This window comes from Bos taurus, chromosome 28 (genome assembly GCF_002263795.3).
Source record: "Bos taurus isolate L1 Dominette 01449 registration number 42190680 breed Hereford chromosome 28, ARS-UCD2.0, whole genome shotgun sequence".
Classification (NCBI taxonomy): domain Eukaryota; kingdom Metazoa; phylum Chordata; class Mammalia; order Artiodactyla; family Bovidae; genus Bos; species Bos taurus.
The window spans coordinates 43,499,275-43,523,076 of NC_037355.1; the positions used below are offsets into that span (position 1 = coordinate 43,499,275).

Genomic DNA, 23,802 nt, shown 5'->3' on the forward strand with positions numbered 1-23,802 from the left:
ACTGGCTCCAGAGCTTGGGCTCTGGACCATGGCCTTTCTCTTCCTGGGGGAGTGCAGTCCGAGGATGCTGTGTCCACTGCAAGGCTCCGCAAGAGGCTCGGGACAGTGTGGCATGGTTGTGGGAAATTCAAGGTGCCAGAGGAGCAGGGAGGAGGACAGTGGGGGTCATGGGGAGGTTAAGGACAGGGAGGGGAGGGGGGAACAGATAAAGAGAAGAGGGAGAGTAAAGAGGAGAGTGATGCGGAGAAAGGAGAGATACTGAGGGCGAGGAGGCGGGGAGGGGCCGGCAGCTTGAGCCCGGCTCCTGGGCACTAGATCACAGCTCGGGAAGAGGAGCGGTGATCCCTGAGGCTGCCGTGTGGGCGGGGCTGATGCGGAGGGGCTCCGGTCCAGGCTCCAGCGGGGGTGAGAAATCATCAACATATGTGGCTGGGAATGTGACAAAACCAGAGCTTCCCTGGCGTCGGCTGCTGTGTGAAGTGGGCCTGGAGCAGGCAGCCTGGGGCAGCGAGGGTGCTCAGAAAACTGCTGCAGGCACCCCGGGGAGCAAAGGTGTGGCCGGGCCAGGGCGCGCAAGGTCAAGACCCCGCAGGACTAGGAGCCAGGGAGAGGAGGGAGCAGGCAGTGGAAGGTCCAGGCTTCTGCACACAGTGGGTGGGCTTCCCAACCCCAAATCCAAACGGCCATTTACTGGATGCCTACTATGCGCCAGGCCCTGGGCCAGGCCCTTGAGATAGAATCTAGGCTTGTAATCACAACCGTGTTTCCAGATGGGTTTGTCCCTCCTCATTTTACCCAGGAGGAAGCCTTGAGAAGTTCCCGTGGGTGGTAAGCAATGGCAGGGCCAGACCCAAGGGGTCTGTGGGACTCCAGAGTCCGTGTTCTTTCCATGCACCATGAAATTACACTCAGGTCATTTCACTCAGCAAAGAGCATGAAACCGTGACAGCTGACCAGGCTCTGTGAGTGTCATAGTGGCCGAGAGCCAAGCTACAAATCACGCCACGTCACCACAAAAGCCAAAATAACCAGCGCCTATGTGTGGTCTGCTTACTCCAGCTGTCTTAGCTCAACCGGATCTATTGACGATTCACTAATCCAGCCAATAGCTGAGTGCTGACCCACACACTCAGCTGAGCCGGAGACAACACGAATCTGTTTCTGAGCCCTCGGCTTTGCCGGGGAGAGTCTATCATTAAAGTCTCCTTCAGAAGCAGCGGGATTTACCTGGCCTGGCCACAGGGGAGCCCTGGACAGCAGAGCCAAAGACACCCCAAAAGGTGTCTGTAAAAAGCCCCTTTTCTTAGGGTTCCTCGTTTGACCCACCTGTCGATGGCCATCTCAGTAAATTTCATTTGTGACAATGAGCTGTAGTGGCTGAATGCTGGCCCCTAAAAGATACGTCTGTGTCTTAATCCCGAAACCTATGAATGTGGCCTTCTTTAGAAAAATGGTTCCTACAGGTGGAATTAAGGATTTTGTGCTAAGTAGCAAGTTCGGTAGCCCCTAAATTCAATGACAAATGCCCTTTATAAGAGAAATAGACATTTGAGCCAGAGAGAGGGGGGCAATGCAACCACATGGGTTGAAGAGATGTGTCCACAAACCAAGGAATGAGTGGGGCACTAGAAGCTAGAAGAGACAAGGAAGAGCCCTCCCCTAGAGCCTTCAGATAGAGCTACCCTGCCGACCCCTTGATTTCAGACTTCTGACCTCCAGAACTGTGAGACAATGAATGTCTGTTGTTTAAGCCACCCTGTATGTGGTCATTTGTTTGGGCAGCCGCAGGAAAGTAGCCTCTGACTGTCCAGTGTGCGTTGCTATTTGCAGGAAAATCTGTGATCTCATCCTTCAGGCCCATGAGCCCGCCGGGTCCTGCTCTGCCCTTGGCTGGAAAGGGAATCCCGAGGTTGCATCTGCCTCTTGGGTGTGGAGCTCTGGGCTGGAGCAGGAGGAGAAATGGGCCTATTTATAAACGAACAGAGCCAGAGGGCGGGAGCCGGGTCAGCCGAGGGCTTCACCAAGGTCACAGACCCAGTCCCTTGGGATGGGGGCATTGCAGAGAAGGGCCAGGCTCCAGAGGAAGCAGGGGGCGGGAGTGCTCAGGCCTCTCTGAGCGGTGGGGCCGTGGTCCATTTCTGAACAGCCTAACAGGAATGTCCAGCTGGCTTCCAAGTCAGATCTGGTGTCTCGGGCGAAGGGCAGGCCCAGCTGGGTGGGAGTGGATTCTTTCCCACTGCCTCATTGCCGCTCCGAGAAAGGAAGTGTGAGCGCCCGGGGCAGGCGCCCTGCACGCAGCCCATGACTGTGGGCGGCTGTGTCCTCCACGCTCCTGCGGCTCAAGGAGGATGCTGCTATGGTGAGTGAGCCTCCGTGCTCCCCTCGCTTCTCGCTGTAAAGAGCACTCTCTCAGCAGGGCCAGGCTGGAGGGACTAACCGGGTGATACTTCAGCCCCAGGCTGTCTCTTGGAGGGCAGAAAGCTGGGCAGTACTACCAAGGATGTGGGTGGGTAGGGACTCCGCCGATTAGTGGCTGAGCGGGACCAGGGTCTACTTCCAGCGTGACTGGTGCCGGGCAGAGTTGTCCAGAGGAAGTCAGAGCACACAGGCTGCCGTACCCGGCCCCTCCCACAGGCCTGGGCCTGGGGGATGCTCAGCTCCACAGCACCAGGAGTCTTAAAAGCCAGCAGAAGGCTTTCCTTTACAGCAGGAACAGCTTCTGATCCAGCTAGGATGCCTACCTCAGTCACATCTGTGACCATATCATGTCTCCTGAGTCTTGTATGTCTTTAAGCACTTCTCCCTATAAGAGTAAATTTCTGAGTAGCTATCGCAGGAAGAAGAATGGGGCAAGATTTTTCACCTGCTTGTGTTCTGAGCCACAAGCTTCAGGAAGCATTGAATCTCAGCTGCATCTTCTTCTTGCTGTGTTATTCTGGACAAGTCACTTAACCTCTCTGAGCCTCATCTCCTAGTCTGTAATGTGGAGATAGCCCAGTTTATTTTGCTAAACTGCTGGGGAGGTTAGACGAGACAGTATGTGTGACGCTCCCATCTCCATCCACAGAGCCTGGGCTCATTTCCCAGGACTTTGGACATCTTTTCTGTTTAACCTTTCCCGTCGAGAAAGTTTGTTGGAGCTTCAGAGTCCCATCCACTCCAGCTGGGCACCTGGTCACATGGAGTGATCAGCACAGCCCCATGCTGTCATGGGGACATTCATGCAGCCCACGAGGGACTTACAGGGCTCAGGTACCTGCAGCCTACAGACTCCTCCTCTACCCTCCTCCCCTGACTCTGGACTCTGGCCTCTGGCCCAGCTGCTCATGGTCAGAACATTCAGATTCCAAGCCTGAAACCAAACCTGTATCCTTTTCATTCACTTGTCAAGCCCTGTCTTTCCTGCAGAAGCCTGCCTGTGACCTTCTCAGGGTTAAGCTTATACTAAAGTAGAAACAGAACCAGCATGCGGTAGGGATTGTCTGTGGAGAAGGACTTACTGCCTCCACTACAGAGGCAAGGGGGGCTGGTCCCCGCTGCTGATGGGACCTTGGACAAGTCACTTTTTCCTTTCAGTTTCCTCATCTTTAAAACAGGTATGTGCTGTGCTTAGTCACTCAGTTGTGTCCGACTCTGCAAAGCTGTGGACTCTAGCCTGCCAGGCTCCTCTACCATGGGGATTCTCCAGGCAAGAATACTGAAGTGGGTTACCATGCCCTCCTCCAGGGGATCTTCCCAACCCAGGGATCGAACCCAGGTCTCCCGCATTGCAGGAGGATTCTTTACTGTCTGAGCTACCAGGGAAGCCCTAAAATGGGTATAATTTTATCTAAGTCTCAGAATGACTGTAGGTTGATCGTCAACCACCTGGCCTTGCCCCTGTCATGTATGAGATGCTCCCCCTCCTCTTGTCCTGAGCCCCAATTTGCATGAGTACAGCAGTTGGCTCAGTCCCCAGATACAGAAGCAGGCTGGCTCAGGGAGGGCCCAGGACTCAGGAGACCCAAGGAATAATAAGGGGCATGATCTCCCCTTCCTGGGAGCTGACAGTCCTTGCAGAGGCTCACCAGAGGGGTCTTGCCCCCAGGAGGGGGATTACTAGGGTGAATACTCAGGCCCACAGCAGGAAATGGGGATGAGTCAACTCAGGACCCCTGAGAGGAGCCTTCTCGGACTTCATATCCATTCCCAGGAAACCCGCACACCATTCTTTTGTGTTAATCACATCTGCAAAGCCGTGGACAACATGGCAACAGCACCCTTAGGAAACTCACTTGAGCCTCTTGGCTGCTCTGCCCACAAGGGGAGGTCAAGGGTGCTGCAGGAGGTGTGTCCCCCAGACTGCAGTGAGAGGGCAGGGAAGACCTGCTTGAGGGTCTCCTCGGGAAAGGCCCGGAGCTGAGGGTGGTCACTGGATCCACCAGCGCTGTTGAAACCTGTAGCATCTGATGGAGCGGATGCTGGGCTCAGACAGCAGGAGACCCTCGGGGCAGACGGCCAGCACCTGCCGTGCTGAGCATCAGCCCCTTCTCTCCCGCCCTCTGGTAGGGACGGATCGGTAGATGGGTTCTGTGGGGCTGTCTCCAACCGCGACTGGGCCCGGAAAGTACAGACAGGAGAGAGCCGTTGTCATCAGACAAAGAGGCCATTAAAACCAAACGTTTAAAATATGACTCCATGTATATAAAAAGATATTCAGGCAAATTAAATGCATTTAGGCCAAATGCCTGGGACAGAATCCCAGCTCCACCACCTGGAAGCCCTGTGACCTGGGGCTAAGAGCTGGTCTTCCTTAAGCCCTGGTTTCCTGGCTTCTGTGGACTGAATGGTGGCTCTCAAAAGATATGTCAACATCCTAACACCACAACTTGTGAATGTGACCTTATTTAGGAGGAATCTCTGCAGATATAATGAAGTTAAGAATCTAGAGATTAAGAGATCATCTTAATTACCCAGGGGAGCCCTAAATCCAGTGACAAAGTCTCTGACAAGTCTCCTTTTAGAAGCACTCAGAGGAGACAGACAGACAGACAGAAAAGAGAAGGTCATATGCAGACAGAAGCAGAGATTGAAGGGATGCGGCCACAAACCCAGAAACACCTGGAGCCGCCAGAGGCTGGTCAGGCACTTGAAGGCAGCTCAGCCCTGCCAACACCTTGAGCCCAGATTTCTGTCCTCCAGAACTGTGAGCGAATAAATATCTATTAACCCTCCCTCACCACCAGCTTGTTACAGTGACCACAGGAAGTATTCTTCAAAGAAAGAAGGTAAAGATCTGACAAGAGAGGATCAATATAGATCATGTGCATTTTTACATACAATAGAATTGTATGCAGTCATGCAAAGAAGCTGTGGACAGTCATTAAGGATGAAGCTGGTGTTGGGAATATCAAGCCGGAAAAACAGAGTACCAGAATACTAATTTGTAAATGTTTAGGAATCGAATTTTGTTTTTAAAAAGTATGCCAAAACAGGAAAAATAACGTTGATCATCTCCAGGCCATGTTATACAATTTCCTTTATTTTCTTCTTTGCTATTTTCTGTATTTTCCAAATTTCTTCTCAGTGAGTGCATGCAGGATGCTGTGTTGAATCACTTCAGTCGTATCTGACTCTTTGCCACCCTGTGAACTGTAGCCTGCCAGGCTCCTCTGTCCATGGGATTCTCCAGACAAGAATACTGGAGTGGGTTGCCATTCCCTTCTCCAGGGGATCTTCCCAACCCAGGGTTGGAACCCACATCCCTTAAGTCTCCTGCCTTGAAAAGTAGCTTCTTTACCATTAAAGAAGCCACCCAGGAAGCCACCCGGGAAGCCCCTCAGTGAATATAACTTTTACTGTCAGAATATAAAGAGCCATTCTAAAATTTTCTTCCACAAATGTGACTTAGCTGTGCAAGAGCCCCCGAAGGCCCACTTTCTTTCCATCTATAATCTCATGAGAACCTTACAACAGCCCCACCATAAACTCACCTGTGATTCCATTCTGTAGGTGAGAAAACTATGCTTCAAGAGGTAAATAGTGAGTGCAGAGCCAGCCTATGGCCAGAGTTGGGAAAGGAACACAGTCGCCCTGTCTTCTGAGCCTTGTGTGAGAAGCCACACTCCCCTACCCCATCGAGACAGCCACTGCTCTGCCCTCACCTCCCTCTCAAGGCCACAGCCAGGATCTGGCCTGTCCTTCAAGTCAGAATGACTGATCAGAGTCTCAAGTGCCCTCCAGGCAGAGATAAATAACAGAGAGCTAGATCCCGGGATTCCGGTTTTGTATTTTTAAATGGAAGGAGAGATAAATCATTTCTGCTAACTGTTTTTACCTGGCTGCAGGAAATGATGCATCGCCATCTTTTAAAAGAAAATTAAGCCTTTAATTCCATGGCACATGTAATAAAATGATACTTCAGCTCTCTGCCTTGAATATATGGCCCGTCGTGTCCTAATTTACTATTTCAATGCTGCCTGAAATGTTCTGAAGTTATTAATGTGGCAATATATTCAAGCACCAAACCTGGCCTTCAAATGCTGTTCAAGCGTTCAATTAACACAATGGATGGCCAGGCGGGAGCCAAAGGGGTCACATCGAGAGGGAGGCCATGCGGGTGGGGTGCACGGTCGACCCTGCTGTAGAGGCCACTGTGAGCCGGAGCCCCATTTTCTTCCTCTTGGGGGTGGAGATTGTGATGCCTCACTCACAGGGCAAGGTGCCAGGTACAGATCTGTGCCTGGGTCCCCAGTGCCCCCAATGCCACTCTCTTTATTCTGATTCTCTCGTGGCCCACAGGAGAGCTGTGGTGCTTCCACACACACACCAATGCTTAGCATGTGTGCACAAGCTCACACGTGGGGCACTTCATCCCAAGACTCTGAGCAGGCACATCCCATTGCTCTTAGAAGAACAGGCCTTTATGACCAGGGAACTGCCCAATGATCCATGCAAAGATATACTGGGGGGAAGTTTCAATGGAAGATAAAGGGCAGGGGCCTGGGGGCTGCAAGGCCCGTGCTCTTCACCTTGTGCGCCTCCCTCCTCTCCTGTGAGTGTGTGGTGCTGATCGGAGAGCACGTGCTAACGTCAGCTGCCCTCACAAGCCCTGCCCACTGGCACATGGCAGAGCCACTGCACGCGAGCATCCGGATGGGACCGCTTGAATGAGAGCGCCCTTGTTCCACAGAAACTCCCAAATGGGCTCAAAAGACACTGCTGGGGTCTCTGGGGTCAGGGACTTCAGGTCTTTCAGTGGGGCCCTCAGCAGGAGCACCGGGTCCCCTGGGAGGTTCAGTGCAGCCCCACGTCCTCTCCAGGGTAAATCTCATCTGTTTCAGAGACAGAGTTGGGACAGTTCATTTAGCTTTTAGCAAACTCACAAGGGGAATAATCGCAATCCTATGTCTAGAGGTGAAGATATACATGAAATTCTCCAGTGTGGACCAGATCCCTCGGCAGTGGGCAAAAACCAAGCCCCCTCTGATACTCAGAGCTGGGGGCCTGAGGGAGAGATGACAGCGATGGCTGAGACTAATTCTCTGGAGGAATCAGGGTGATACTCAGAGCTGGGGCCTGAGGGAGAGATGACAGCGATGGCTGAGACTAATTCTCTGGAGGAACCAGGGCGCTGGGGCAACCAGACAAGTGAGCTGAGCAAGTTATTTAGACAACAGCAGCGCCTCTCTTGGGCTTCCCTGGCGGCTCGAACAGTAAAGAATCCACCTGCAAGGAGGGAGACCTGGGTTCCATCCTTGGGTTGGGAAGATCCCCTGGAGGAGGCCATGGCAACCCACTCCAGTATTCTTGTCTGGAGAATCCCCATGGACAGAGGAGCCTGGGAGGCTACAGTCCATGGGGTCGCAGAGTTGGATACAACTGAACGACTAAGAACGACATAGCACAGCACCTCTGTCTTGTAAGATTGCTGTGATTATGAAAATGAATCAACAATGCGATCAGTCACACAGACGCGCTCCTGTTAGCGGCGGAAACCAGCCCACTGCAGGTGGCTCCCTAAAACTTAAGCTGCTCCATTTGTGGCAGACAGTGGGAGTGAGCACTCGACGCCGGGAGTCCTGCTGGGGTCTCCTCTTCCTCATCACTCATATTCCAGTGCCCAGAGCCAAATTCTACCCCAAATAACCTCCCCACTCTCCTCTCCTCTCTGACCTTCCAGGCCACTTACTCCCCTCTGAACACCTACGAAGTCCTTCGACTGGCCCTGCCCCCATCTCAGCCCGCGACATTCCATTTTCCATGCTGCAGTCAGAGAAATCTTTTTTACATTTATTTTCTCATTGAAGGATAGTTGATGTATATTGTACAAGTTAAAGGTGTCCAATAAAGTAACTCACAATTTTGAAGGCTACACTCTATTTATAGCTACTGTGAAATGCTGGCTCCATTGCCCGTGTTGCACAGTGCACCCTGTAGCTGTTTTATACCTCAGTCTGTACCTGTTAGTCCTCTGCCCCCCAGCGCCCCTCCTCCCCTCCCTCTCCCCACTGTAGCCGCTAGTCTATTCTCTATGCCTGTGAGGCTCCTTTTTTTGTTCTATTCACCAGTTTATTGTATTTTCTATGTTCTACATGTCAGTGGTACCGTACAGCGTTTGTCTCTTTCTGTCTGGCGCACCTCACTCAGCATAATGCCCTCCAAGTCCGTTCATGCTGCTGCAAATGGCGACATTTCGCTTTTTATTGCTGAGTAGTTTTCCGTTGTGTGTAAGCATGTGTGTGTATGCATACATATGCCACTTCTTTATCCATTCATCTGTTGATGGACACTTACCTTGCTTCCATATCTTAGCAATTGTACATAATGCTGCCATTAAAGCGTCTTCAAATGTTTATCAGATCCTATTGGCCCTGTGGCTAAACCCACCATTGGCTTCCTATAATACTGGATAAAATGCAAACTCCATGTCTCTGGCCAGCAAGGCTCCACATGGCCTGGTCCTGTCTGCTCTCTACTCTCATCTAGACATCCCCACCCTCAAGCCCCAAGTGTAAGTTCCATGAAAGCAGAGATCCTGTCTTGTTCACAGCTGCATCCCATTGCCGGGCCCATGGTGTTTACAGAACAAATGCTTCTAGAATAAATGAAGGATTCAAAGCCCGGATTCAAACCACCTATAGTGCGCGGTACCACCCGATGGGGAAACAGACACTAATAAAAATGAACCCCTTCAGTTAAGCAAATTTCAATCCCTCCTCCTAAACTGGGAGCCTGTGGAGCCCAGAAGGCTGGAGAAAAAGTTTGAACACACCCAGCCTGCATCTTCAAGGGGCCAAGACAGCCTTGGGAGAAAGTGACCCTACAGGGACCGCTGTACTCAGCTGCACAGGCTGAGGGTGGCCCAAACCCAGGGATGGCACGGACACAGAGCGACGCTCCCAGGGTTCTCAGCTGGACCAGCGCAGCAGTCCTGGGCCCCTAACCTGCCGCATGAGGACTGAGCCCCCGTTGAGTCCCTCCCTCAGCCCTGCCCCTCTAACTTCAGTTGGTCTCCTCCTTAAGAATTCGCAGACCAGTAAACCCGAGGGCAATACAAGTGGTGTCCCTGGGTGAAAAGGGAGGGTGGAATGTCAGGTGTGCATCTCCTGTCTCTGCTGCATCCTGTCTGTGTGTCCTTGAACTCATTATTTTTTGGAGCTTCAAGCTCCCAGAACACAGAGATGCTTAAAACAATTTGTCTGAGCTGAACCAGATACCTGCATGACATGGCTGATGGAGAGATGGCAAAGCCTGTATCGTGTGGCAGAGTCTAGTTCCACCAGTGTGAGGACCTTCAACAGAAAGCACTTTCTTGTTTTCCTTTATTCGCTATAGCAGCGAGCATAAGGTTACCATGACTCTTTCCCACACATGAGGCCACTGTGGCTCAGAGGCTCAGTGGTTGCCCAATTGCGCACACTGCTGGTGATGAGCCAGTGACTTACCCTGGCCCTAAAGATGGGCCCGACAGCTCCTGTGAGGCTGCCGCGTTCCCAAGGCTGTTGGGCACAGGAACCCAAGACTCTGGTCTTGAGGACTCAGCTTGCTGCCATGCTCAAGTCTGCAGGTCCAGGCGCTCTGCCCCCATCCGACTTCCCCTGCCTTCTAGTCGGCCCTATTGGGTCTCTCCCTGGGTCTACAATTTAAGGGGAGGAGGGGAGGACTTCTGAAAACAAAATCCCTGCCCCCCGTAACTGAGTTTAACTGAGAAGTTCCAGTCTGCAAACCTTGGACACACTGCTGACAGTCCCGATGACAGCCCAGCTGGGAGGGCAGCTATATTTAGCCACATGCTTGACCTACCATGTTATCGGGAGCAGAACCAAAATGTTGGGGAGGGAGGTAGCAGAAAACGCCTCCACCCCGTACCGCCCCAGCCGCGCAGCCTTAATGATCTGCTCAGCAAAGTTTCCTCTTTCTGAACACATGTTTTCCCCAATGTTGGGGACATTTGTGACTTGCCCAGTGCTTTGGGCCTGAAGGTAGAGGCCAAAAGCAATCAGCTCCATTTGTAGCAGGAGGAATTTCTGCACCAGGTAGTTAAGAAGCATGTTGGTTGTGGGTTACAAAGCCAAGCTTTCCTCCTGCATCCCTGGGTGCCTGCAACGATAGGAGGGAGTCCATGCCGACAGTTGGGCACCGGGAAGGGGACTGAACCGTCAGCAGGTGAATCTTCATCCCAGATAATCATGCTCCCCGCCTCGTGGAGCTTCTGAAAAGAGCGAATGAAGCATAAGGTGAAAAGCACACAGCACAGCAAGCACCGTGCCTCCGTCTCCTCTTCCCTTGATCCTCACAACCCAACAAGCTGAGATTTAGCCGATGTATCCCCATTCTACAGACAAAGAAACTGAACGCAACACTCAGAGAAGGTGATTTGCCTAAATGCTCAGCGGGGGACTCAGCGATAGATGTGTTGCAGACACATGGATATTTCCCATCTCTAAATTTGACCTGCGTGTTCAATGGCCCAAGGAAATCAAGGTTGGGGGCAGGTGTGATGGTGCTAATTTCCCAGAAGCAGTCTTACCTCTGCTCTTTGAAGTGTCACAGAATTGGCTGGAAGCTGCTCCTGTCGGCAGCGCTGCGCGAGGCTGCTGAAAGTGCTTTTAGCACCTGATTAAAAAGGAGCCTTATTTTCCTGAGCAATTACCAGGCTCGGCTCTCATGATCTCATCCCAAAGACAAGGAAGAAAAATGATGGAAGGCTGGCCTCGAGACACTCACCCCACAGAGCACTAAATGGCCTGGCCTCACCCATGTGTGGGGTATGCCAGGCACAGCATAGGCAGTAACGTCCAGAGCTGCAGGGCAGCAAGCAGGGCTCGCCACAGGGGTGGGCTCTGTCCTTTCCAGCTCCAATGGAGACACTGCACTGGCCTGCATCCGGCTGTGACCTGACTCCTGGGGGATCTGGGAATGAAGCAGAAAGAAGAAAGGAACTAGCCTTTCTTGAAGTTCTCCTGTGGGAAGGTTATCCCTTTTATATACCCAAACAGCTGTTCCTGGGAGCCTTCTAGTCTTGAGATATTTATTATAGAAAGCAGAGACGTAGGAGGTGACTTCGTGCCCAAAAGCACACAGCCAATAGTTTAGAGAAAAAATGGATTCAAACCCATGCAGAGCTCTAAACAGCCCCTTGCGTTATACCGTGCTGTCCCGTAGCATCCCTGGGCCGCCTTAAAGAGGAGCCTGGGCCCTGCGCTCACCTAGGCTTTCGCCCTCTGGTCCCAGTGTGGGTAACAGCGAGGGCGCCTCGCCCCGTGCGTGGCTGAGAACTCCTGCCCCATTTGTCCTGTAATCGTGTCACCCCAAGGGCACTGTACCCCTGGTCTAGGTTGTAACCAAGGCTGTCTCTTACACCCATAGTAGCAAGGAGCCATAAAAAGCAAATGCCCTTTGCTGCCAGAGATGTGGTCACACAGGCAGGCTTACTCATCACTGGTAGCAGTGGAAAGCCATTTGGCAAGATGTATGCGTACAGGGCTTGATAATGTGAATCTCTTCAATCCAGTAATCACACATCTGCAAATGCATCTTGAGACAATAAATCCAAATAAAAAATCTTACCTATAAACATCTTCATTGTAGCATTTCCTAAGGAGCCAAATACACTGAAATTCCAGGATTTGGAATATTAAGCCATTTAAAATAATATTTTAATTGCAAATTTTATTTTAAAATAATATTTGGATTGCAAGGACTACATTGTCAAAATGGCCATGCAACCCAAAGCAATCTATAGGTTTTATGTAATCTCTATCAGATTACCCATGACATCTTTCACAGAACTGGAATAAATAACTCTAAAAATTATATGGAGTCACAAAAGATCCCGAATTGCCCAAGCAATCCTGAGGAAAATGAACAAAACCAGAGACATAATCTTCCGAGACTTCAGAAAATACCGCAAAGCTGTAGTGATCAGAACAACGTGCTATTGACACAGGAACAGGCGTATGGATCAAGGGAACAGAATAGAGAGCCCAAAAGAAACCCACACACCTACGGCCAACTAATCTTCAACAGAGGAGGCCAGAATGGAAAACGGAGAAAAGACAGTATCTTCACCAAGTGCTGCGGGCAGGCTGGAGAGCTACATGTGAATCGGCGAAGCTAGAAAACATACCCACCACACACAGAAATAAGCTCCAAATGGCTCAACTCCAGTATAAGACAGGACGCCATAGAACTCCTAGGAGAGAACACAGGCAAACGTTCTCTGACGTAAATAATAGCGATGCTTTCTTAGGTCAGTCTCCCAAAGCATTAGAAACAAAAAGCAAAAACAAACAAGTGGGACCTAATCAAACATAAACTTTTGTACAGTAAAGGAAACCATAAAGAAGATGAAAAAACAATCTATGGACTGAGAGAAAATATTCACAAATGATGTGACTGAACAAATATACAAACAGCTCATACAACTCAAATAAAAAAAAATAAAAATAAAAAATCAAATTGAAAAAAAGGGCAGAAGACTTCAATAGACATTTTTCCACAGAAGACGTACAGATGGCAAGCATGAAAAGATGTTCAACATTGCTGATTATTAGAGAAATGCAAATCAAAACCACAGTGAGGTGTCACCTCGCACAGCAGTCAGAGTGGCCCTCATTGAAAAGTCCACAGGCAGTGAACGCTGGGCAGGAGGTGCTGACGAGGGAGCCCTCCAGCACCGCTGGTGGGAAGGTAGGTTGGTGCAGCCACTGTGGAAACAGTATGGAAGTTCCTTAAAAAACTGGATCCAGCAATCCCACTTCTGGGCATACATCTGGGAAAAAACACTCTAATTTGAAAAGATACATGCACCCCAATTGTACGGGCAGCACGATTTACAATAGCCAAGAAACAGAAGCAGCCTAAATGCCCATCAACAGATGAATGGATAAAGAAGATGTGGTCCATACATTCAATGGAATCCTACTCAGCCATAAGAAAAGAATGAAATAATGCCATTCCAGCAACGTGGACAGACCTAGAGATTATCATGTTAAGTAAGTCAAACAAAGACATGTATCAAATGATACCACTTATAGTTGGAATCTGAAATGTGATACAAGTGGTCTTATTTTCAAAACAGACTCACAGACATAGAAAACAAACTGTGGTTACCAGAGGGAGAAGGGGAGGACGGGTAAACTAGGAGTTTGGGATTAGCTGATACAAACTACTATTTATAAAATATAATACGCAAGCAACAAGGGCCTACCATGCAACACAGGTAACTATATTCAGTGTCTTGCAATAACATAAATCAAATATAATATGAGAAAGGACTATAATCTGTGTATAACATAATCTCTTTGCTGTACACCAGAATCTAGCACTATATTGTGAATCAACTATACTTCAGCAAAAAATGTTTCAGAAGAATTCATAATATGGAAATAAATGCTTTTGTTACAAAGTTTAATGGCAAAAGAAAGTTAAGAAGTTGTCCAGATGGTATGATCACAGCTATGTCCAAAAAAAAAGTGAATGAATAAATAGTACATGGGACTTACGGGTAGAGGGTGGTTTTTGCTTTTGTTTTTAACAGACTTTAGTTTTAAGAGCAGTTTTCTTTCAGTTCATACTAAGATTCAGAAAAAGGTCTAGGAATGTCCCATATACCCCTCCCAACAGGCACAGCTCCCCCATGTCAACCTCACTGGGTGGGTTTTTTCCCCTACTTTCTTTCCCCCACTCCTAAATTGTCAGATTGTCTGTAACGAGAAAAATAAATTCTATTAGGAAGGAAGGAAATACAAGAGGAAGTGAGGGCAGAAGGAAAGGCGAGAAGGAGCCCTCACCCCAAAGGGAGAGTGCAGATGGCTTCTCAGCCCTTTCGATTTCCAATACACCTTTTAATTGCACGAGCTGTTGGAATTCCTCACCATTTTAAGGTTGTGGCATCATTTCCCCTTTCCACATACTGCTCACAGACCATTTTAATGCTTTCTCATCCCCGAAACCACTCCTCAAACACCAAATTCAAGCCAGTCCCTGATGGATGCCTCCTCAGCTCATTCTCTGCCTCCTTGCGCCTTAGGCAACTTTTCCTAGAGAAGCTGAGCTCCCCGCGACCTGGGCAGAGATTCTCTGGCTTTACCACATGCACACACACACAGATCTCCCTGGTGATGGCGAAAATACGACCTGCAGTCCCCGCCTCCTGCCAGCATGGAGTGAAATGCTGAGCCCGGGTGGGGGTCAGGCCCAGGTGTGCATGTCAGGGCCTCCAGTACCCAGAGCTGTACAAGCACAGGCACTGAAGGATGAGCGGACGCCTCTGTAAGCCCATTTTCTGGCACTCTTTGAACTTTAAATTGAGACTAGATTTTTCCAGGCAGTGATGGTGGAGTTGAAGTGTTAGTCACTCAGTCGTGTTCAACTCTTTGCAGCCCCCTGGACTGTAACCCGCCAGGCTTCTCTGTCCATGGAATTTTCCAGGCAAGAACAATGGAGTGGACATCCATTCCCTTCTCCAGAGGATCTTCCTGACTCAGGGATCAAACCCGGGTCTCCTGTATTGCAGGCAGATTCTTCACCACCTGGGCCACCAGGGAAGCCCTTGGTCATAGAAGGTCATGTAGCAGGTGCCAGGTATACATTTACAGAGGTGTCTCATTGGTTGGCCCCTTAGTGCTTTTATTCATTTATTTACTCTTTCACTCTACAAATAATGCTCAGGCACAGAGTCCAGGTAGAATCCAGAGAGCCCAGCCTACAGGCTCTCTCTTGGCCAGCTCACGACCCAGCAAGTCCTTTTAGGGAGAAGCGGCCCAGCGTGGGGAAAGACAGAGGAAGATGGAAAGGGGAGCCAGGGAGACAAGAAGCCCGGACTTTCCAGGCTGTTCTGGAGCAGTGGGACTGAACAGATGGACGAAGCTCCCTGTGGGACCTTGTCCGGGGACTGACTTCCAGGAGGCCTGAGGCTGTGTTTGCTTCCCTTGGCAGCCCCCATGCTAGCACGGAGACCCAGCCTCAGTTGGCTTGTGACCTGGCCCAGTGCGTGTGTGTAAGTGCTCAGTCGCTTCAATCGTGTCTGACCCTTTGCGACCCCATGGACTACAGCCTGCCAGGCTCCTCTGTCCATGAAATTCTCCAGTCAAGATTATGGAGTGGGTTACCATGCTCTCCTCCAGGGGATCTTCCTGACCCAGGGATTGAACCAGTGTCTCCTGCATTGCAGTCAGATTCTTCACCCAGTGAGCCACCTGGGAAGCCCTGACCTGTGAGAGCAGGGGCTAATTTTACAGGAAGTACAAAAGAAAAACATAGTCTGGGCCTGGGGGTGAGTTACAAATGCAGAGGAAGTTGCCCACACCTATTGCCCCAGGGGCCCCAAGAGGAGGCCACAGCTCTGCTTACCCTTGGGTTCTGAGATGCCTCGTTTGGGGTGGACAGCTCCTCTGCACGCACACCCATCTCTTCTCTAAGCCAGCGATGGATTGTTTTCATTTCATTCCAATTGAACTGCGAGACTAAACTGGGCCCAATTTCTGATCAGCGTCATTTCTCTCAGGCTTGCTCAGGGAAGACAAAATCCATTAAACTTCTGCCTGCTCCCCTATGAGAAGCGCTGAGCTCCCCATGGCAGCAAGATGGCAGCTCTGGAGGAGAGAGACTCATTTTATGTGGATCAGTGACTGGCTTATTGTAGGTGCTTAATAAATATTCAATCATAACAATCTTAATTACTGGATTACATCATGTCTGTCTTAGGGTAGGATATAAATAAATAATGCCATAATAATAATGAGGCTCTAAAGGAGGGCTGCTCGGTTTGAGTTCCCACTTAGACGCAGGCGGTTTTAATAAATTTGGGAGGATTTCATATTTCATGAAGACATATCTGCTCACAGCAGGTAAATGTTCCTGAAGATAAGCCTTATTTAGTATTAATGCTGGCAGAACACTTGCTAGTTTACATGCTCTTCAAGGTTTAATTCAGCTCAACGTGACACCCAGTTCTCTGAGTGTTTGAGGGTGCCCAGTGGCAAGGAGGTTGATGGGCAGGGTGTTCAGGGTCCGGCCCCCCAGATGGCTTTTGGGGAAACATTGAGATGTGTTAGCCATCCCTCTCCAGCACACCCTAAGCCATCCCCTGCTCAGAATGGAGTTGCAAACAGTCCTGGCACGTATGAAAATGAAGAAGTTAGCTAGTGGCCAGCAGGAGGGCACATGCCTCGTCTGCAGGGGCAGCCCCGCACATCCCGCCACCCAGTGGCGCCCGACCTTCCGTTTGAAAAGGAGTCAGAGATGCCACTGTCCCACCCCGCCTCCCAAATCTCCCAGGCTTTAAAGGCTGCTACCCAATCCAAGTGACTTTAGAGCAAAAGCCCCCTGCAGCCTTTGGGGCCCCTCTGCCCATGGACTGCACTAGGTGACCCTGGGTCTGGAGCTGAGAGTGAGGGTGTGCAAGGAACGGTGTGTGCTGGTTCCTCCAAGAAGGCCAGGAGACAGCCAGAAAGCCCCTGGCAGGCTTGTTGGGTGCCCTAGATCTGACCCCAGCTCTGTTATCTGCTGCACTCACCATTTGCCTTTCACAAGTCCCCAGGATCCCGCTCCCTCTGCAAGAAAGCGGGACATGATGAGGCTGCCTCCAGAGCCCTCCTCTAAGGGCCGCATGGAGAGCCAATGCCCCGTAAACAGTAGGATAGCCCTCCGCATGCCATTCACACCAACAGAACTCCAACTAGTAGACGCCCGTTTGTGTGTGTGTGTGTGTGTGTGCTGAGTCGCTCAGTCACGTCCAACTCTTTGCAACCCCATGGGCTGCCAGGCACCTCTGTCCATGGAGATGCTCCAGGCAAGAATACCCATGAAGTTGTGCAAAAACCTCACAGCTCTCTGAACTTGGGCTGCTGGAAGCTTCTGGAAGCAGTAGTAGTCTTGGAGGGTTGAGACCCAAATGCCAGGTAGTGAACCTGGAGCGGACATGGTGACTTGCAGAACTGCTCATCTCAGAGCATACAGTCTGGCTCAGTCCCAGCCTCCCAAGGCACCTGAGCCAGCTCCGGTCCCACCATGGGTATCTGCTTCCCCTACTCTTCTCTAAAACTGGACAGGACGATGTGAGAGGACCACCTGTGGAGGAGCTGAGGATGGGCAGGGGTCTTGACACCTTGCATTCCCCAAAAGGAAGCCAGAGCTCTGATGGGATTACAGGTACAAGAGCTGGGCAGCCCCCGTGGTTGTGAGCATGCCCTCCTCACTCTGAGGGCCCGAGGTGACCCTCTGCAGCAATGCCTAGAAAGGGTCCTTAACATGTGCAAGGGTCCAGAAGCAGCTTTTACCCCAGAAACAGTTATCACCTCACAGCACCAGCCACTGGAGAGTGACCTCCCCAGCCCTTGGGAGAAAGTAGACAGCTCTGGGCTTTCTAGAGAAACTGCCCCTGCACGGGGATATTTTTAGCTCCACCACCCCATACATCCATTCCAGGGGTGTTAACGTCACCAGTGAAATTAACCATCCACCTTGGCCAGGCAAAGGTGGCTCCAGCCGGGGGTGTGGGGCGGGGGAACGGAAAGTGTCTCACTAAAACTCTGGACTCAGGTTTCCCTGCAAGTTGGTCCGACCATAATCTCTTGTCAAAAGTAGTAACAGGTTTTCTTCACCCTGTGGCAAATCATCTCAATGAAAAATACACCATCATTTAAAAGAAAATAAAAGGAAAAATCAACACATGCACGTATTCTGCTGACAAAGCAATATTTGTTGGTTTTAGGCATCATTTTACCTATCACTTGGCTATATATTATTTGAGAACTTTTTTCCCTGTAACTACATTTTTACAGTTTTAAAGTTTTTTCCCATGAATATATACACATTTTTACATTAATTATATAAACTCCATCTTTCTTGATTACTTAATGGAAACATGGAACCATCTGAAGTTGCTCAGCTGTGTCCAACTCTTTGCAACTCCAAGGACAGTAACCTACCAGGATCCTCTGTCCATGAGATTTTCCAGGCAAGAGCACTGGAGAGGGTTGCCATTTCCTTCTCCAGGGCATCTTCCCAACCCAGGGATCAAACCCGAGTCTCTGGAATTGCAGGCAGACGCTTTACCATCTGAGCCACCAGGGAAGCGATTGATTACTTAATACTCTTCCATAAATATTTTCTTCTATTTTAAATGTGTTAATGTTTAAGTCTAGCCTTAGCCAATCAAACTCTAAAATTGGGCATTTGGCTGTTTCTGATGCTTTGTGTACCTGCCAATATTTGTAGAGCTGTTGGCCTCGCTAAAGCCACTTTATATCAGATAACCCTAAGTGAGGTTACCAGACAGACTGGAGTCTGAGGGACCGGCCAGGCAGGCCCAGGTGCCACCTCCTCGGCCACGTGGCTCTAGGACAGTCTCAGGTCTCGCCCTGGCTCCCGCGGAGCCTGCCAGCGTCCTCCGGCTCCCTGCTGTGTCTCTCCTCTTCACAGGAGCTCCCACCTCCCCCTCGGTTCACTCTGACCTTCTCATTCTCTCCTTCCTGCCCCAGGGAATTTCCTATTTTCTTAAAATTATGGAACATTTCAAATGTATACACAAGTTCAGAAGACAGTGTAACAAATACCCAACCCCAAAAATCTTGCTTCATATACTCCAACTCATTTCTCCATACACTGCATTACTCAGAAATAAGTCCCAGATGTCACATCATTTCATTCTTAAGTATTAGCGTGCATGCGTGCTAAGTCACTTCAGTCATATCCAACTCTTTGCAACGCTATGGACTGTCGCCTGCCAGGCTCCTCTGTCTGTGGGATTCTCCAGGCAAGAATACTGGGATGGGTTGCCACGCCCTCCTCGAGGGGATCTTCATGACCAAGGGATCAAACGCGCATCTCTTAGCATCTCTTGCGTCTTCTGCATTGGAAGGCGAGCACTTTACCACTAGTGCTACCTGGGAAGTATTAACGTGGATCTTGCTAAATAATAAAGCTGCTTTTTTCAAATACCGTTTTCATGTCTGAAACATTAGCAGTAATTCCTGAATGACATCAAATACCCAGGAAGCATTCAGATTACCCAAGTGTCTTATAAATGTTTGCTATGGAGGGTGTGTTAGAACCAAGATCCAAAGAGCGTCTGTGCATGGCACTTAATCCCTGTGTCTCTCAGGTGTCTTATAATCATGGCTTCCACCTACTTTGATTTCAATGGCTTATTTGTTAAAGAAATTGGTCGCTTGCCCCCTGGAGTTTTCCATACCCTGGATTTTGCTGATTACTTCCTCATGGCATCATTTAACCGTTTCCGCTGTCCCTGTTATTCCTATAATCCGGTAGTTAAATCCAGAGGTAGAGACTTGTTCTGATTTAGGCTTGTTTTTGTTTGGCAAGAGCACATCATGGGTGTTGTGTGTTTATATAGGAGTCCCTCAGGGATCATTGTTTTGATCATTATTTGTCAGGGGTTTGAAAAATGATAATCTTCTAGTTCTACCCTTCCTTCTTTATTGGGGCTCCCCAGGTGGCACCAGCGGTAAAGAATCTGCCTGCCAGTGCAGGAGATGCAAGAGACAAGGGTTCAATCCCTGGGTCGGGAAGATCCCCTGGAGCAGGAAATGGCAACCCCCTCTTCTTCACTTGTCACTTGGCTCTTTGGACTATTGGGTATCGTTCACACAGGAAAGTCAGGTGAGGCACTCGGCCCTGTTCACCTTTTCAGAAGGATGAACCTGCTCTCTCCATCCTCCAAGAGGACCATGGAGGGTTGTATGAGTTATTCGGGTTTTGATTTGGGGTTTTTTTCAGTATCATTATGAGCTCATGAGTTCAAACATGCTCAGTGTTTCGATCTACCCCGGCTTCTATTTGTACTAATGTAACCTGCTCCATCTGTCGCTGTGGGAACCTCTTCAGTTGACTCCGCAGTTATTTTGATATCATCCCAGCCATCTTTCTGAGCCTGCCTGCTTTGGTGTGACCAGAGGTTTCAGACTCTTCTTACACATTTTCTGTTAAGAGAATGTGTGTCCTTTTTAATGAGCTATCTTCAGAGACAGAAATGTTGGTAAAGAGGAGAGTCATTGCTCTGATGTTGGTTATTATTTTTAGGCCTTTTAAGAAATGCTTTTCATTTTTTAAGAGAAACTATATCTTGATTTCACACTTTTGCATATTTGATTTTATAGAATTTATATTGATATCAAATAAACATTACCAAGTTTTACTTACCATTTTGCTTTTATATTTGCAGCTCTTTTCTCTAACACTAAAAAATGACCTTGTTTTCTCATGACACTAACATACTTCCTAATTTGCTTTATCTACATCTATCTATATTTCTGAGAACAATTTAAGATTTTACTTTACAGTTGATTTTATGTTCAGGTATACCCTCCTTATGAATGTTAAAACAAACTAATGTAGTTTAAAACCATTTGAAATAATTCCCCTTAGCGAAATTATGCCCCCTACACATTAGATTCATTTTGCTCTTAATTTCTCAAGACTGCCTGTTTTAACTTTCTGGTTTAGTTTACTTCGGTCTTTAGGTAAGGTATGCGCGCGGCTGTACACGGAATCCACCAAACAAGGCAGACTCAGACACCTAGCTCCTCCTCTCATTTGCACACTTGTGCCCTCCTGTCCCCCGAGGTACCCATTTCAGTTTAGGGTTTATTCTTAAATTGTTTTCCTTTAATATAAGCAAATACATATAAATGCACATACATATTCTCTCCTGTTTGGGTAAATGGTAGCACACTTTTTTAAATTTATTTATTTTAATTGGAGGCTAATTACAATATTGTAGTGGTTTTTGCCATACATTGCCATGAATCAGCCATGGATGTACATGTGTTCCCCATCCTGAACCCTGCTCCCACCTCCCTCCCCACCCCATCCCTCAGGGTCATCCCAGTGCACCAGCCCCGAGCACCCTGTCTCATGCATCAAACCTAGACTGGCAATTTGTTTCACATATGATAATATACATGTTTCAGTGCTATTCTCTCTAATTATCCCACCCTTGCCTTCTCCCACAGAGTCCAAAAGACTGTTCTATACATCTGTGTAATTTGGGGCAAGGGATTTCTCCTCTTTGACCTTGTTCTCCATCTGGAAAGAGAAAGGCATGGCTTCCTCCCAGGGTGATTGTGAGGATCAAAATACACACCCTATACAAGACAGCTAACGATCCTAACAGTATATTCTATTAAAGCCAAAATATTCAAAGTATCACCATTTCAGCGTCATCAAGATCACCAATGTCACCATCATCAATGCAATATTCAATACAGAATACTACTAAGAAGATATTTTGTGGGTTTTTGGTACTAAGTCTTTGAAGTGCAGTGTATATTTTACACTGACAGCATTGCTCAGTTCAGACCAGCTAGGTTTCAAGCGCTCATTAGCCACATGTGGTTGGTGGTGACTGAAGTGATGGAGGGGCTCAGGTTTGGCACACCATGGCCCAAATCCACCTGCCCCTGTTTTTGCACAGCCCTGTGAGCTAAGAGTGAGCTTCCCAGGCGGTGCCAGTGGTAAAGAACCACCATGACAAAGGAGCCTGGTGGGCTACAAGTCACAGGCTCTAGTAGCAGTAGTGAGCTGAGAGTGGATTTTATGTATCTAAAGAGGAGAGAGAACCAAAACCAGAATATTCTGTGATATGTGAAAATGACATGAAATTCAAATCTCCATGTCCATAAATAATGTTTGATTGGAATGCAACCCCACCTCTTCATCTACAAAGCATCTCTAACTGGTTTTCATGGCTGAGTAGAGCACTAACGCGGAGAAGGCAATGGCACCCCACTCCAGTACTCTTGCCTGGAAAATCCCATGGACAGAGGGGCCTCGTGGGCTGAAGTCCATGGGGTCGCTAGGAGTCAGACATGACTGAACGACTTCGCTTTCACTTTTCACTTTCATGCATTGGAGAAGGAAAAATCCACTCCAGGGTTCTTGCCTGGAGAATCCCAGGGATGGGGGAGCCTGGTGGGCTGCTGTCTCTGGGGTCGCACAGAGTTGGACACGACTGAAGCAACTTAGCAGCAGCAGCAGAGAGCTAACAAAGGCGGTCTGATCCACAGGCTAAAAACATATACTCTCTAGCCTTTTACAGAAAAAGTTTGTCAGCATGTGCTCCAGAAGCACAGCTGGAGCACAGCTCCTGACCCCTCACACTCCTCCTGACCCATTTCCAGGTCCCTCCTAGTGGCCAACCTCTCAGCTGGTCACCGTGATTTTGTTAGTGTTTGGTCGTATTTTAATAAAGTGGATTTACTTCATTTCTCAGGACAGGTTCTGTTTTTTTCTTTTAAATCTTTTATTGCAAAGTCCTAAGCCAAGAGTCCCAAAGCAAAGTCCTCAAAGAGAGCTCCCAGACCATGTATCCCTCAGCTGACTTTGACAGCCACCAATCTGGCCCCCGGTTTGTCAGACAGGGGGAGCATCTCTAAGGAAGGATCTTCAGTGACCTGGGCCAGCGGCCTGTTTTCCAGCCACGAGTTGCAAACAGGGCCCCCCAATTAAATCCAGCCCTTCTGAGCTGGGCACCATTATCATGCCCCATCCCTTCACAAAGCCACTAACTCTGAGTTCCTGGTAAGGAGATCCATCTGATGAAAGGGTCTGAAGGTGAGAAGTGTCCTGCTGCCGTGACACCCCATTCTGCCATCAGCCCTGAGGACACCCTTTCACTGTGCTGACACTCAGGTACAGAATCCCACAGTTAACAAAACAAATCAGTAGCCAAGGAGATGCCCTGGCCAGACTTTACTCTCTCCCCCAGAGGGAGGCAAGCAGGACAGGTGGATGGAAGGAAGCCGTGTTCCCTGCGCTTAGGCTTAAAGAGTGATTCGCTAGAGCGGCTAGGATGGCTGCAAGGGACCTACTGTCTAGACAGGTCAGAGGACAAACCCTCTTCTGCGTCCTCAGAGCCAAGCTTAGTCATGTGGCATCCAGGACCTCTGCAAGCCTCAGTTTTCTCATCTGGAAAGAGGGCGTGTGAACAGTCATCACAGACAGGGAGAAAAAAAGATGCCAGACAGTGCCTGCCACACAATGGGTGCTCAGCAAATAGAGGTTCCCCCGTCTTATCTTTCCCCAACCCTCCAGCAGGGAGCAATTCGCAGTGAAGGAACAAAATGGTGCTGGGCCCCAAGACAGTACAGCGGGAGGCTCATTTGCATAAGGGCTCAGAATGGTGCAGGCCACGGAGTAAAGGTTTTCTGTGTGCACCAACAGTACTATTGTGTTGTTATACGTATGATTATTAAGCTTTGCGAAAGCACCAACTTCCTGGAGACATTTATGGAAACAACTCATAAAGAAGACTGAGCACTGGTAAAGAGAGCTCAGACAAGCTGTTCAGCACAA

At 49.1% G+C, this 23,802-nt stretch overlaps 1 protein-coding gene across 6 annotated transcripts in view; it reads left to right on the forward strand.

Moving 5' to 3' along the window:
* The first annotated feature begins 2,243 nt into the window (after positions 1-2,243).
* Positions 2,244-23,802, forward strand: part of C28H10orf71 (chromosome 28 C10orf71 homolog) — a 51,128-nt gene continuing 29,569 nt past the window's right edge. For all 6 annotated transcript variants that reach the window (XR_009493281.1, XM_015461090.2, XM_010820753.3 and 3 more), the window contains exon 1: positions 2,244-2,359. The gene's annotated coding sequence lies outside the window, so the exon portion shown is untranslated. The remainder of the gene's footprint in view (positions 2,360-23,802) is intronic.